This window comes from Neurospora tetraspora (assembly GCF_033439725.1).
Source record: "Neurospora tetraspora strain CBS 560.94 chromosome Unknown B0H65scaffold_6, whole genome shotgun sequence".
Classification (NCBI taxonomy): Eukaryota; Fungi; Ascomycota; class Sordariomycetes; order Sordariales; family Sordariaceae; genus Neurospora; species Neurospora tetraspora.
Window position 1 is genome coordinate 1,222,733 of NW_026944388.1, and position 15,389 is coordinate 1,238,121.

A 15,389-nucleotide genomic window follows, 5' to 3' on the forward strand; every position below is an offset into this window, starting at 1 on the left:
ACTCCAATGGTCCTTAAATAGTGTGACATTGAGCTCTTTGCTTCTGGAGCTTTGACTTCTTGCGCTTACGATCTTCACGAGAGGGATTCGTGATGAGTTTAGGCGATGCGGACAGCTGAGAACGACTGGCTCACATTTGCGACTCATCTCGTAATTTATTGCCACCGGCGCTTATATACATATCATGGGAATAGCTGCTACGCCGCAATCTCCTCAATTCGAGGCCCGCGTGGCCCGCTAGACTTGAGGTCCGTCCATAGCCGCCGGTCGGAGATCTGGCCGGAGGGCATTCCCATACCGGAGGTCCGTCCGTCCGCATCCACTTCACGGAGCCGCAGCACTCACACTAACGGAGCTCCTGTCCTTCAGAGAAGCCACAAGCAAGCGGGGTCCCCGCCGTCCTGAGAAAAGCTTGTATCATGATCCTTCTCTTTCCACCCAAAAGTTCAGCTGCCAGTGTAGACCGCAAAGTGTACAATACTCAACGTACAAGACTGAGACATGTCAATTCTCAAGACCCATTCAATCACTTCTCCCTAGTCTCTAGTTTGAATATTATGGTCAAGATATGAGCCATTATTTTTGCTTGCTATGGCTTCAAGTCAGAGGAAGATCACACGTCTCGTAGAATTTGGAATTGGAACCGAGACGGCGCTCCATCTGCACTCAACGCAGCGATGGATCTCCAAGAAGTACTTACAGTGCGCTGTAACATTCCTTCCAACTGTGCCCCCGGCAAAATTTCTCAGTTGGAACTGGTGGAGTATTAACCGCAGCCTTGAAGACCAATCAGACATCGGAGCTGAATCCTGAAACAAGAGCGGGTAGACAAGGCAAGGATGGCCTTTTAGCTGATCGTGGAGTTCTCCTCGCTGTGGAAGCTGGCTCGTGTTGGGGAAGACACTTTGGACCATTTTCACTCGTCGAGAACGGAAAACCATTCCACGCCTTCACCACCATCGCCTCGGTCGCCTCTTCAACATCGACCATGATCGACGAGTTGTGCACGTTGATCTGCCTTTTGCAGCTCCTTTCAAATGTCACGGTCACTCCGATGATCATCACGGGGATGACCTCTGGAAAAATCGGCCATCACGAATTCTCCATGACTGATGTTGTCACAGGAGGAAATCACCGATTCTGTTTGTGATGGCATCGATTTTGTATGAAGCTCTCCTCTTACGTACCTTGCATTACCTTGTTGACGCTGGCTCGATAAATGCAAACATTCCAAACCTGTGAGCTGTGCATGAGACATCTCAGATGCAACTTGTCACTCCCTCACGTTAACAATGGGATATTCCGCCTCGAATAGAAAGGCTACATGGCTAGTGTACACGGCTTCTTGTAAGATGGAATGCGGCATTCGGAAAGCCCGCTCGTTTGACCCGAGGGATGACAGGTTTCGGCGGCCCCGTGTGGATCCGATCTCGGCGACCCTCCGATAAAAATGTCCTTATAACGGTCGGGGCCGGTCTGCTTCTGCGCAGCGTTCTCCGCGACATATGCATCCGAGCAGACGAAACCACTCCGGCAGTTCCATACATCTACCGCACACACACCGGTAACTTCTATTTCACCCATCTCGCCTGGTCCAGTCCTCAGATCCGGGCTCCGGTTCCAGGTTGTAAACCTGGGCGATCGCTCCCAGGACATGGAATCAAAACACCGGTTTCGTTAGCACTGAAACCGCTAGAGACTTCGTCTATGGGCTCCAGTTCATGACCTGGCAGTCACCACTTTTCAGTCCTTGAACTCCACGAGTCCTCAGGCTCGCAGACAACTGATCTCCGCAACCAAGACGAATCCTCCTGGTCCTGTACACTACAGGCCGAACGGATCGCCACATCCGAGAAGAACCGCGGAAGCAGGATGTCGGCCATGCTTTCGGCTATCGACGTTTACGAGAAAACTGGCACGCTTAAAACCCGCAGAGCACCACTCACTTCAAATTACAGTACCCGGCATTTTGCCAGTTGCTGGTCGCTTCGTGCGGATCTTGTAAACGACCCTTCTCTTTCCTCCCCTTCCCCTGTTCGATGCCGGCCCAATTCTACATAGGATCGGAATCACCCCCCATACAAACGGGAGGTTTCGTGCCGTTGTCGTCAGGGTGCATGTGTCAGATTCAAGGGTGGTTTTAGCCATACTATATGGAAGTTTAGTGGCTTTCCCATACATGACTGGTTTTTATAGTAAAGATTTTATTTTAGAGTCTGCTTATGGACAATTTAGTTTTTCAGGGGTAGCTGTATATATCATAGCTACTATTGGTGCAATATTTACAACTTTATACTCAGGTAGGCGATAAAAGTATTCAAGGGGGGAGGACTCGATGCAAGAGTACTTAGACTCGAACTAAGAATTTAAAGGTTGAAGCTTTCTATTTTACCATTAAACTATACTCTTTTAACCGAGGTTAGCGCTCTAGCTATTTGATATTGCCTGATTTCTGGGTATATTTGGGTTACCCTAGTACCTCCTATACCTTCTAGGCGAGTCAATCATATATACTCTTCAATTAATTAATTTTGCACCATTACATTTGATAATTAATAGTCTAATTTGCGTATTTACGTTTAACGCTACGATTATTGATTATAAGTAAGATCCCTACGAAACTAATAACGTTAATTATATTTTTATTAAAGGAATTTACTAATAAGGCTATTACGGTTATTCTTAATACCTTTACCGATTAGCCTAACTAGTATAGAATTTTTAAGAGATTTGTTAGTAGTAATTAGGATTTTAGTAATTAATTGCTTAAAGGAGGACTTATAATTTAGAAGGTTTAACCCCCGAAGCCGGAAGACTTCTTCTTTATTAAGTAAGTAAAGGACTGCCTTTTGGCGGTAAAGAAGGAGTTCGTTAGATTTAATAGAGGAATTTAGGTTAAAAAGGCCGTGATTATAACTGTAATAATTACTATTACTATAGCTACTAATACGAACGGTACTATTATTAAGATTATTATTACTACCTAATTCTAAGAAGAAGCCGCTACCGGCGTTAATGAAGACGATGAAGAAGGGAGTTTAGGAGAAGAAGACGAAAAAGAGGAAGAGGAGGAAAATAAATATTATATTAAATAGGATATTAGAGAAAATATAGTTATTAACCCCTCTACTAATTTGATAATTATTAGGAAAGTAGTATACGATTAAATTAATAATACGTACAACGTTTACTACAAAGATTAAAAAGATTTTAATAATATTAATACCCGAATTTATAATTAGATAAATACCTATATCGCCGCCTATTATACTAATACTTTATTTAAATAGAATAAATCGATTAACGATTAACATAGAGAAATTAAGAATTAAATTAATTATTAACTTATTAATTAAATCGCTAAAGTTCGTCGAAATTATTGAGTTTTTATTAAAGAAATTATAAAGAAGTAATCTAAGGATTTCGAAAAGTAGTTATCCGATTAGGAGATCCTTATTATAAACGGAAAGAGATTCGGAATTAGTAAAGTAATTTTCCCTATTTTATAATTTACTAAATTTATTAATATAGTTTATAAATATAAATTTATTTAGGCTAACAATTTTTAAAAGTTTAATAACGAATTTAAAGAAATATTTTAAAATATAAGGATATATCCGTTAATTTTAAAAGGGTTAATATATTAAAACGTACTATACTATTAGTTAATTTTAAAAAGGTTGTAGTTCGTAGCGTTTAGGGTATTGGCTGCTTTGGTTCGTAAGAGTTCGTATTTAATAAAGAGGACGTTTTTAATTTTAATTGCAAAAAGAAGTAGAAGGTAAATATAAGGAAGAAACGTAGTACGGATAAAACGTAAAAAATTCTTTACAGCCGAAAAAGAAAGGAGGCGTTATACTACTTGTAACGGGGACAGTACGGTTAATATAGATGCTGGTCGTATAGTTTAATTGAAGTTTTATAAAGAAGGAAAGTTCTATTTAAGAGGCGGCTCCACTGGAGATGCGAGGTTTTAATAGGGGCTGCATAAATATAGCCACGGCGCCTTATAATAGCTCTAATCAATAACTAGAGTACTATAGTCCGGGCCTTAGCCCTATAATATTTGCCCCCTCCTCCCTTCTCCTACCCCTCTATACGTTCGCTCCTTCTATCCCGACCGACGAAAGTAGTAAATAATAAGCAATAGCGTACGTATATACGTACCTTTAGAATTATATATAAAAACCCCTCCCCCAATTTCTTTTCCCTCTTTCTCTCCTTTCCATTTTTTTTAACCGTCATTCAAATTACTAAAGTAAATATTACTATCCCCTAATTAATTTTTGCTTGCCTTTCTTAACTAAAGTAAATATTTTATTTAATTTTGTCTAAATTATCTTCGTCCTTATTTTAGCCAATTGAGAGCGAGGCTTCGTCCTCGCCGTTATTGCACAGCTCCTAATCCCCTTCCTAGGAGGCTGGTACTTATTGTAAACGTACTAAAAACCCTGTCGCTACCCCTAAAAAGTCTAAACTTATAAAATTTAAATACTTATTAATAAATCTTCCCTATTATTCCTACCTTAAAAAATTATTATTAACCTTATTTATTCTTTAAGCGGATTATAACCTCTCCGAAATCCCGTATATCTTATATTTAAACGTTCCGCACGAATACTATACTAAGCTTAAAAACCGGGCATATATTGCCTACTATAATAATAGTAAATAATATAACCGGGTTTCGTCTTTAACCTAGAAGTTTACTATAATTTGAGAAACGGCGACTTCTGGTAAAAATAAGACGAAGGCCTTTAACTACGTCCGTAGAACTATAATTATCTAATATTACGCTGCTAAATTATATCAAAATGATATTATCTCTTCGTAAATCTTTTCTATTTTATTTACCTTAATAAAAATAAATTTCAACTAATTAAAGTTTTTAAATAAAAATATAGCCACTTCCTTTCAGCCCTTAATAATACCGCCGCCGTTCCCCTAACCCTTACCGCTCCTATTACCCCGGCTACTCTCCCGACCCCCGCCCTCCCCTTTAAAAAATTTATTATAGTAGAGCTAATAGCCCGCTTCGAATTATTCGAAAAATAATTAGAGGTTATAAAAATTAAGAATAATTAGAAATATAAAATACTGAAGAAAAAATAAAAATATTTAAAATCGATATTTACTACCCTCCTTCTTTCTTCTTTTACTACCGTCTCTATTACTTTATATATTCTATATTAAAATATTCAACTAATCTATTATTAATATCGGCTAGGCTATATTTCACTTCGAAGCGGTCTAAGGCTATTATATTAATAAATTTTTCTAGTAGCTCTTAAAATTATTATACCCAGCCAATTTAATTAACTAAAATTATTCTACAACCTTTCTTAATCGTATAGTAGAAAACTTCATTTACAATATATTCCTTTTTCCTATTTATTATAATAGTTAGCGGTTGGAAATCGGTAATAATTTAATCCGGTAGAGGGTTATTGCAAACCCTCTTAAATAAATCTATATAAAATTTATTAAAGACCCTTAAAAAGAAATTGGAAAATTCTCTTAAGAAAGGGTTGAAAATTCTAAATATTATATATTTCGTATAAACTTAATCGAATTTTTTCTTAGGGCGCGCTATAATAAAAATTTCAAAATTTAGCCAAACCTTATCCTCTACTTTAAGAATTTTAATTAATTACTTTTTACAATTAGCGAAACGCTCTTACTTTTATACGAAAATTATTATAATTATTTAATATAAATCCGTAATTTATTATAGTATTGCGATGAAATCCTTAGTTTTTACTTACGGGTTTTTAAAATCTACTTCTGCTAGAGAAACTACTAGGGCTATTAGGGATTGCGGATAATAACCGTAGATAGTAAAGAATAGAAATATATTAATAGAGGTATTAATTCGATTATTAATTATTAATTATATTATTAGGTACTAATAATCCAAATTATTTTAAGCGTAATTAACGAAGATTTTTAGAAGACTTATACCTCCTAATTTATTCTTTCGGGGCTACCGTCAGTTTAAAGATAAAAAGTAGTATTCAAAAATTAATTAATACCTAATAAATCATAAAGATACTTCTAAAATTGGTTAGTTTAATTAATACTCCTATTATTAATAATAAATTGCGGCCACTTATAATATTATACGAAATACTTAAAGAAAATTTCCGCTATTGCTTTTACTTCTATAGAGGATATTAGCTCTAGAATTACTAATTTACTAAATTTATTTTTAATAACGAAGAAGTTAACGTAGCCTTTTATAGGGGGGAAATTAGTAATAAAATCTATTTAAATATCTCTAAAGAATTAATTTAGGATAGAAAGAGGCTTTAATAACCCTTTTTTATAATTTCTTTAGTATTTTACCTTACTATAAATATTATAGTTAGCTAAGAACCAATAGATATAAATACCTATTAGCAGCCAATAGAAATCCTTATTTATAATATAAATAGTACCTTCTCTTCCGGGGTACCCAAGAGCCTTCGAATCGTATACTTCTTAAATAATACAAGTATAGAGAACATTCCTTTCAATATTTTCTAAGGATATATACAAGGTTACAGCTTCAATAATAATAAAAATTCTTAGAATTTAAATACAGCCTTTGTAATATAACTTGCTAAGCCTATTAATAATATATTTACCCAATTGAATTTTTAAACCTTATATAGAAATTAAGAAGGTCCTATCTTTATTAATAACAGCTTAGTAAATAATTTAACAGACTTCGTCTTTTTAAGAAACTTTTTTTGAAAAATTATTACAAATTTAAATTTTTAAATACTTTTACGCCCTCCCCTACTATAATAAAGGAAGCGACTATACAAATATAATTTTTGAGAGCAAATTAGAGAATTAATTACATTTCCCTAACGTTTACATCCTCCTTATTAAGGCAGTCTTAATCCCAACGGAATAGAATATTAAGAATTATAATAAATTTCTTCGGACAGTAAAAGATTTCGAAATTAAATTATATGAAAAATTCGGCTTATCGCGCTTACCGTTTAAAGAATTTTTACCTTTCTATAAAATATTCGAAATTACAATAATTAATAATAATAACGAACTTCTTATAGCTTTTAAATTCCGTAAACTATTCTTTTATATATTTAATAATTACAAATATCTCCTTACTATAAATAGGGTAATTATATTTAACGGGGGTAAACTTTTAGGAATAATAAATAACCGCTATTTTCTACCTATCGCTCTCCTAGGTAAGGATATTACTAGAATTATACCTATTATAATCTACTTCTAAAAAAGTAAGTAAATCGGGATCCTACTAAGTAAGAATAGGGGCTTTAATAAATAATTCCTTTAATTTTTTTAAAAACTATATCGTATTATTCGGTCTGTTCAAAAGGGACCTCCTTACCTATAAGGGCTATTAGCAATCCTACAACCGAAGAGAAGTTTTTAATAAATATCCGGTAATAGTTAGTAAACTTAAAGAAACTTCGTACCCCTCTTTAAAATATAAGTACCTCTTATTCAATAATCGCTCTAATCTTTTCTAGGTCCGCTTGAATACTAATATTTATAATAATAATGAAATTTAAATATTTAACGCTCTTTACTACAAATTCTTATTTTTTAGGGTTTAAATAGAATTTAATAATAATTATATATTTAATAACTTTGTACACTTCAACTAAATAATTTACTTTAGAACTTGATAAGAAATTTAATATATTATTTATATATACTAAGGTAAAATTATCGAAATAATTCCCTAGAATATAATTAATATACCGTTAAAATATTACTAATATTCTTAATAATCCCAAAACTATAACTAATTACTTAAATAATTTATATTGAATTTGAAATACCGTTTTCCCTTTCTCTCCTTCAGCTATACGGATTTTATAGAATACTTGTACAATATCTATCTTAGTAAACTATTTCGCTTTAATGATAATTTTGAACGTCTCTTTAATTAAGGGTAATAGGTACTAATCTACTTTAATAATAATATTAAGAATTTTATAATTGTAATAAAATTGAAAACCTCTTCCCGGCTTCCTAATAAAGAGAATTGGCGTAACGGTAATCAAATTATTAATACGGATAAAACCCTTATTAAGAAAATTTGTAAAGGTTTTTTTTAGTATTAAGAATTCTTTTCGTAATATATTATAAACGTAATTATAAAAGAAAAGTAACTTCTTACCGTTTTTGTCTTTCTTAAATTCGATTTTATAATTGATATTTAAGCGGTTAGGATTAACTTTATTAAGCTCCTCTTACTTCTAAACGAATAGGTAATTATATATTTCTATAAGGATTATTTTTCGTAGTTTTCTATTTATTATACCGACTTTAGGCTTAAAGGCCTTCTTAATATTTCGTAAACTTATTACGAATATCGTTAATTCCGCAGCTTACTAGCCGCTTTTCTTCCTAATTTTATTTATTATAGTTACGAATATAGTTATTGAATAGTATATTACTTTTTTAAATTCTTTAATTTTTAAGGAAAAACTTTTCGGGGAATATTTTAAGTACGGGATTTAGTAATCAGCTACTCCATACCAAAGTTTATATTTATAAGGGATAGAGTAGGCCTTTATAATAGTCAATTATAGTTTCTCTAGAATAATAGGGAATTCTAATTTAAAGACTATATAAATATAGACGATAGATTTATACTCATAAATATTTACTTTAAAATAAATAATCCCTTTAATTTCCGCCCTTTCTATTTTTATTGAGGCTCTTCGTACTTATTTTTTTAAATATAGGTATAATAGGAATTCTTAGTTTTTTAATAATATTTTTACTAATTACAGTATAGTATTAGTAACCTTTATTGACGAGGGTATAGAAATAATTGTTATTATTAATAATAATAGGTATTTTAATAATATTTATCTTTATAGGTCCTGGGAAGCTTTTAGTTCTCGCTTCCTTACTTAGTACTTTAGAATATTCTTTTATTTGACTTTATAAGGGAGTTATTTTTTTTCCGATTCTTTAGAGGAAGAATATTTATTATTATCTTCTAATACGGGTTCTACTTTAAACTTAATTTTAATAAATTTATTGCCTATAAGAGGACGTTATATTAGTTAATATATATAATTACTGACTATATACTTATTAACTCTGTAATAGAAATAGAAATTTAAAGTACGGCGTTTATTTCTTTCGTCTTAGAAACTTATTTAGTACGTTTAACGTCCTTATTATTAAAATTACCCTTTATTTTAATATAGCCTATCGTAATATTACTATTTATATTTTTAAAATATTTAAAAATAGGGGTAGGGTCGCGCCGGAAAAGGGAATTCTAATAATAATAATTATATTCTTTATCATTACCCCTAATATTACGGAAGGCTTTATTAGCTTTAAATTTCTACGTAATATCTTTTAATTATTTAATATACAAATCGTAAATTTCAGGTATACAGATTATAATTAATTAATCGTAGAGAATATTAAATATAAAAGTGTTTAATTAGGGTAATTTAGAATTATTTTCCTAAATAAAGCCCTTAACTTTCGTAAGGTTCTTTTCGAACGTAGGAAATTAATCCGATAGGGATTAGTTCTTTCTCTATTATATAGTACGTAAGCGGGTTAAAGCTAATTCTTTTTCATTTTTATTACCGAAAATTAATTCGAAGTAATTAAAGAAATCCTCGAATCTACGGATACTATTAATACTATTAGAACGCTAGAAGGCTTCTACTTTAACTATTTTATCGGCCGGGAAGGCGTCTAATAATATTAACTAATCTAATTTATTATTAGTAATAGTTCCTACCAATTTCTCTTCTTTATATATAAGGCGTAATTAGGTAAGATAGAAACTAAATATAGAGGGGGTTCCATCCTATTTCAGCCAGCGGATATTTTTACGTTTAGAATTATAATAGGGAGCAGCTTCTTATATAATATTAATTACAGCGTTCGGGGTAATAATAGTTATTACGGTAATTATATTAACGTTGAAGGGGTTTTATTAATTTTAAATAGTATGCTATATATTGAATATTATTTTTACTATTTAAGCAAATGCGTTATTAATAAATAACGTCCTAGCAAAATCTTCCTTCTTTTGTACAAGGCGTATAATTTCTCTCTTCGTAGCCTTTTTTTATTTTACGGCTACGGCGGCTATAGCGGCGGAAAATTCCACGGAAATTCTAACTACAGCCATTTAGGTAGGTAGGCTTTATTACTACTATTGTAGCGGCTGTTTATTTTATTCTATTAGGTCTGTTACAATAGAATTTGATATAACGGAGATAGTACGATTAATATAGGTGCTGGTTGTATAGTTTAATTGAAGTTTTACAAAGAAGGAAAGTTTTGTTTGAGAGGTAGCTCTATTAGAAATGCGAGGTTTTAATAGGGGCTGTATAGATATAGCTACGGCGCTTTATAATAGCTCTAGTCGATAACCAGAGCGCTACAGCCTAGGCCTTAGCCCTATGACACTACTTTATAAGGTTTACGAGCGAAGCTCTCACTTAATAATGCGCTATTAGTATTTAATATTTAAAATTAGGGATAATCTTAAATGGAAATTAAGCGGCTTTAATTAAAAGTTTATTAATAAGAATTTTAAAAAGTATCCCGAAATCAGTAAAGAGGTTGAAAAGGTTAGGAATTAAATACGGGATTATTTTATTACCTTTACGTAGATTATTATTTTGAAAAATTAAAGGAGATGAAAAATCGGTACTTATAATTTAGTATTTCTTATTAAATAAAGTACTTTTAATACAAATAATAGTAAGAGTAATACTTATTTATTTAAAAATTTTATAATCTTCGATTCCGGGTTTTCTATTTATATTTTTAATAAAATTAATTATTTCTCTTCGTTTCGAATAACGTACTTAAAGGACCGCGTTTAGGCTAGTAAATTTTAAAGATTTATTAAGGGTTTTAGGATTATTAACGTAGAAATATAGGGAGAGAAAGGAACTCTAAAACTACAATTGAAAGAAGTAGCCTTCTACCCTAATTTTATTATAAATTTTATATTACTATATTTATTTTAAAAGTAAGGTCTTTATTAAAATTATAAACCGTCTAATAATTACCTCCGTCGGCTAAATGGTTTACTCTTTTATTTCTTTTAAAATATTTATCATTAAATATTCTTCGAATACCTTCCCCTCTCTTTTAATTATGCCGTTTTCTTTATTCGTCGAAATCCCTTTAATTCCTTTACCGGCCGTCGTATATATAAAATATCCGTTAAATTCTAATATAAACAATTCAGTTATTATAGTTTTTAAATTTTTAAATCCTTTTATAACGTTGAAGGCGCTAAATTTAAAGGGCCCGCTATTTACTAGTGTGATACGTACGGTATTTTAAAAATTAAACGACAAATTAAATGAAAATTATAAAATAGGAAATTTAGTCTGAGAGAGCGTTTCGCCGTCAATTTCTTCGAATATAAAATAGGGAGAGGTAGCTTTAAATACATTATATTTATTATTGATTGATAGATTGGATTCGTTTGGGATATTTATGTAGCGAATTAAATAGTTAAGGCTATTATTGAAGAATTTCTTTCTGTTATTAATATAATTAATTATTAATATAATATTAAAGTTAAACACGTTGAATATGATAACGAGTTTAATAGTTAAGATATTAGGGATAAGCTAATTATACGCTTTATTATTTTCGAGCCTTTAATATTCAATATTTAAATTTAAAACGGCGGTATTGAACGTTTAAGGGGTATAATTAAAGAAAAGGCGCGTATAATAATAAATAGCATTATATTCCCTTATAACCTTTAGTTTTAAATTATTTTAATTTCGGTTTATTTTATTAATTAATTGCTTAGGTATTTTTATAATTAGAAGTTATTATATAAGTAGTTTTATATTTTCGTGGCCTATTATAAGGGGGTATAAATTAAACCCTATAAATTTAATTTCAATTATTTACGTGTTTATAGTTATAAAATATATGCGATAATAGGTATTATATAGAAAAAAGAATAATAGCGTAAAAAGTTTTAATTAAAAGTTTAAATCGGATTCTTTATTGGTTATACTGCCTCTTTTATTTACTAAGTTTAGAACCCGTAAATTAATTATATTATTTATACCTGTAATATACTCTTTGACGAAGATTTAGTTTATTTAGGGAACTTTAATAATTTTAAAGAAGGATTAAGGCTAATTAGCGATGAGATTGCCAATTTACTTAATTGAATTAATTAACCTCTTTAATTATCTATGCAATATTTCGAGCCCTTTAATATAACCTAAAATATAGAAAAAAACGGTTTTACCCCTCTCTTATCATTATTCTTCGATAACGAATTTTAAGAAGATAGTAACGAAACTATCTCGAAATTAATAGAATTTACTATTTAGAGTAAAATATTTATTAATTTTATATTTAGCTACCCTATTTTATTAAGTATATTATTAGCTACTTTTATTACCGGCCTTATAATAGATTTACTAGAGTTTATTTCCTTCCCGACTTTCGAATTATAGGAAATTACATTTAACGTTAAGAAATTTATTTAATTAGTTAGGTAGTAGTAGGGTAAAATAATTATAAAGGTAGAAATTAATTATTTAATTTCTAAGGGTAGTAGATTGGAGTCTATTAAATGTTAAGATTTCCTTCTAGTTTTAAAGATTTATTACGATTTCGAATATTACGATTTAAGTAATTTTTTTAAGTAAATGGAGGAAGTATATTTCGATAATTATAAAGAGATGATGTTATAGGTCAAAATTGACAAAGATATTTCCCGTATTAAAAGTTTTTAAATTTTCGATTGTATATAGGTATATATATATATATGTTTAATAAATATAATTGGTTATTAAAAGTAAAAGTTCGCCTCGTAATTAGAAGAAACTAATAGTATAATTATAATAAAAAATTTATACTTCTATATTAATTAATTATTTATTTCGGTTAATTATTACCTACATTATTAAGTTCGATTTCGAATTTATTAAATATGATATAGTAAATGCCTTCGTTAATACCTATTTCGATAAGGAGATTTATATATATATACCCCTTAGTTATCAAAAGTATAATATTGTTTTTAAGATCCTTAAGGCCTTTTATAATTTTTAACGAATTCTTTTATTATAGTAACGAAAATTTAATAGGACTTTCGAAAGTTTAGGGTTTAAATTATTATTTAAAGACCTATATATCTTTAAATATAATAGATTTTTAATTTTTAATTACATTAACGATATTATTTTCGCCTTTAATAAATTATAGTACGATAAAATTATATGGGTTACGAAGAAGTTGGAGGAGAAGTATAAGTTTATTAGTAGTAATAATTCTTAATAGTTTTGAGGTATCGAAATTATTCGAGACTAAGAGGTAGGTTGTATTTGGTTGTCGTAACGGGAATATATTTATAAAATTACTAAATTGATTAAAAATCCCTATATTTTCGCCTTTATTCCGATAAATAATAAAGAATTTATATTTTATAATATCATAGCTTCTTTTAATAAAATACGAAAATATTAGGTCGTTATCAGTTTTATAATATACGCTATTGTAATTACCTAATTTAATATTATTTTTGCTGCTAGCCGATTAGTTTATTATAATTATAATCCTAGTCTTTAATATTATAAGGTTGTTAATAAGGTTTTGTACTATTTTTAATATTATTTTAATTTCTCCCTTTGTTATAATAAGTTAACGAAATTCGAGATCGTTTTAAATATATTGTAGGCTAATAATTCTTTAAATTGAAAGAATTTATATATATTTACAATTAAGTTTTTTAGTAATTTAATTTATTGGGTATAATTAAATAAAAGACGGTATCTATTTTAATAGTATAAGTAGAGTTATTATCCATTTTAAATGTTATTAAGGAAATTATTATTATTATGCGTTTATATAAGAAGATTGATATTCCTTTCGATAAGGATATATTTGTGATCGGTTATAATAATATATAAATAATTTGTGTGTTAATCATTGAGGTAGTGAAGTTGATAATTAAGTTGAAGTATATTAATATTTATTATTATTAGTTAAGGTAGGAGATTATGGAGGGAAGGATTAAAGTTGAGTATTTGGAGACGAAGAAGATACTAGCTGATAGATTGACGAAGGTTTTAGGATAATTGGATTATGAGAAATTCTGGGAACTGATGGGAATAATGAATATATTAGTTTGTAAGGAGATAGGGATGGATAAGGAGATTTTGGATGATGCTTTAGAGGATATTTATAGTTTAGTTAGAGAAATTAACGTATTAGAAGAGAGATTTTATAAATAGCTTTACTTTTACCCTGTTTGGAAGGTCTGTAAGTGAGGGGGTGTGTTATATTTAAGGGTGGTTTTAGCTATACTATATGGAGGTTAGCGCTCTAGCTATTTGATATTGCTTGATTTCTAGGTATATCTAGGTTACTCCAGCACCCCCCATACCTTCTGGGCGAGTTAGTCACATATACTCTTCAATCAATCAATTCTGCACCGTCACATTTGATAGCATGCAGCCTCCACGTATGCCCCTTGCTTGGCCCTAGGACTCTGGGAGAGCAGCCCAGGTTAGGCCAGGCCTGGTCAAGTCGCGCTTTCATTGGGACCTTTGTGGTGTTGCAGTTCCCGTGGTGACGTGAGACTCTTTTCTTCAAACTTCCTCTCCATCATTTAAAGCTCCTCAACCCTTGTGGTCTTTAGTTCTACCGCCATACCGCAGTTGGCATGGGGACAAAACATCTTTGTTTCCTCTCCGGCCTCATCCTCGGGTAGATCTCCCCTCGCTTACACACTCGCAAGCCTAGCCCCCTAGGCCAAGCCAAGGGGTATCCTCATGAACGGTTTCTTGGATACTTATTAGCACAGAAAAGCAATTATCGAGCACAGCGGGACCTACCTCGAACACTCCAAACTCGGTGCTACAGAGCACGGGGGCACTGGGGGTTCGGCGGGTTGGAGGTCGATATGAAGCACCGGGGTTAGGGTAGGACTCAGGAGCCAAACAAGGGGGACAAGGGGACATTAACTACCAGGACAGTTTGACAAACAGACCCTGATAACACGGCACACACGCGAGACATCACCGGGTCGGGGTGACATATTACCCTCTGAATATTATATCGAACCCCCAATATTAATGAGGCATCAATGCGGACTGGGGGTATTGCTCCCCAGAAGCCTCCAAACAACATGTAAACGAGCCGAAGAGAAAAAAACGACGCTGGTATGCGGGGTTCAATTGAAGACGGGTTGGGCGTGTGGGCAGACGGGAGATTGCGCCGCCTTCTCGACCGGGCCATCTCAGGAGCGGGTTGAGAGGCTCTTCAAACATCTTTTCAACACATTTTACTGACAATATAACCTTTGGAATATTGCTGATTCAAGTGCAAAAGAGGCTCACTCATTGGCTCCATCACACATCCACCAA

At 31.6% G+C, this 15,389-nt stretch overlaps 1 non-coding gene across 1 annotated transcript; it reads right to left on the reverse strand.

Moving 5' to 3' along the window:
* Positions 1-2,338: 2,338 nt before the first annotated feature.
* On the reverse strand, positions 2,339-2,409 carry B0H65DRAFT_t372. The gene has a single exon. It is a non-coding gene; the product is annotated as a tRNA-Sec (tRNA).
* Positions 2,410-15,389: the final 12,980 nt, after the last annotated feature.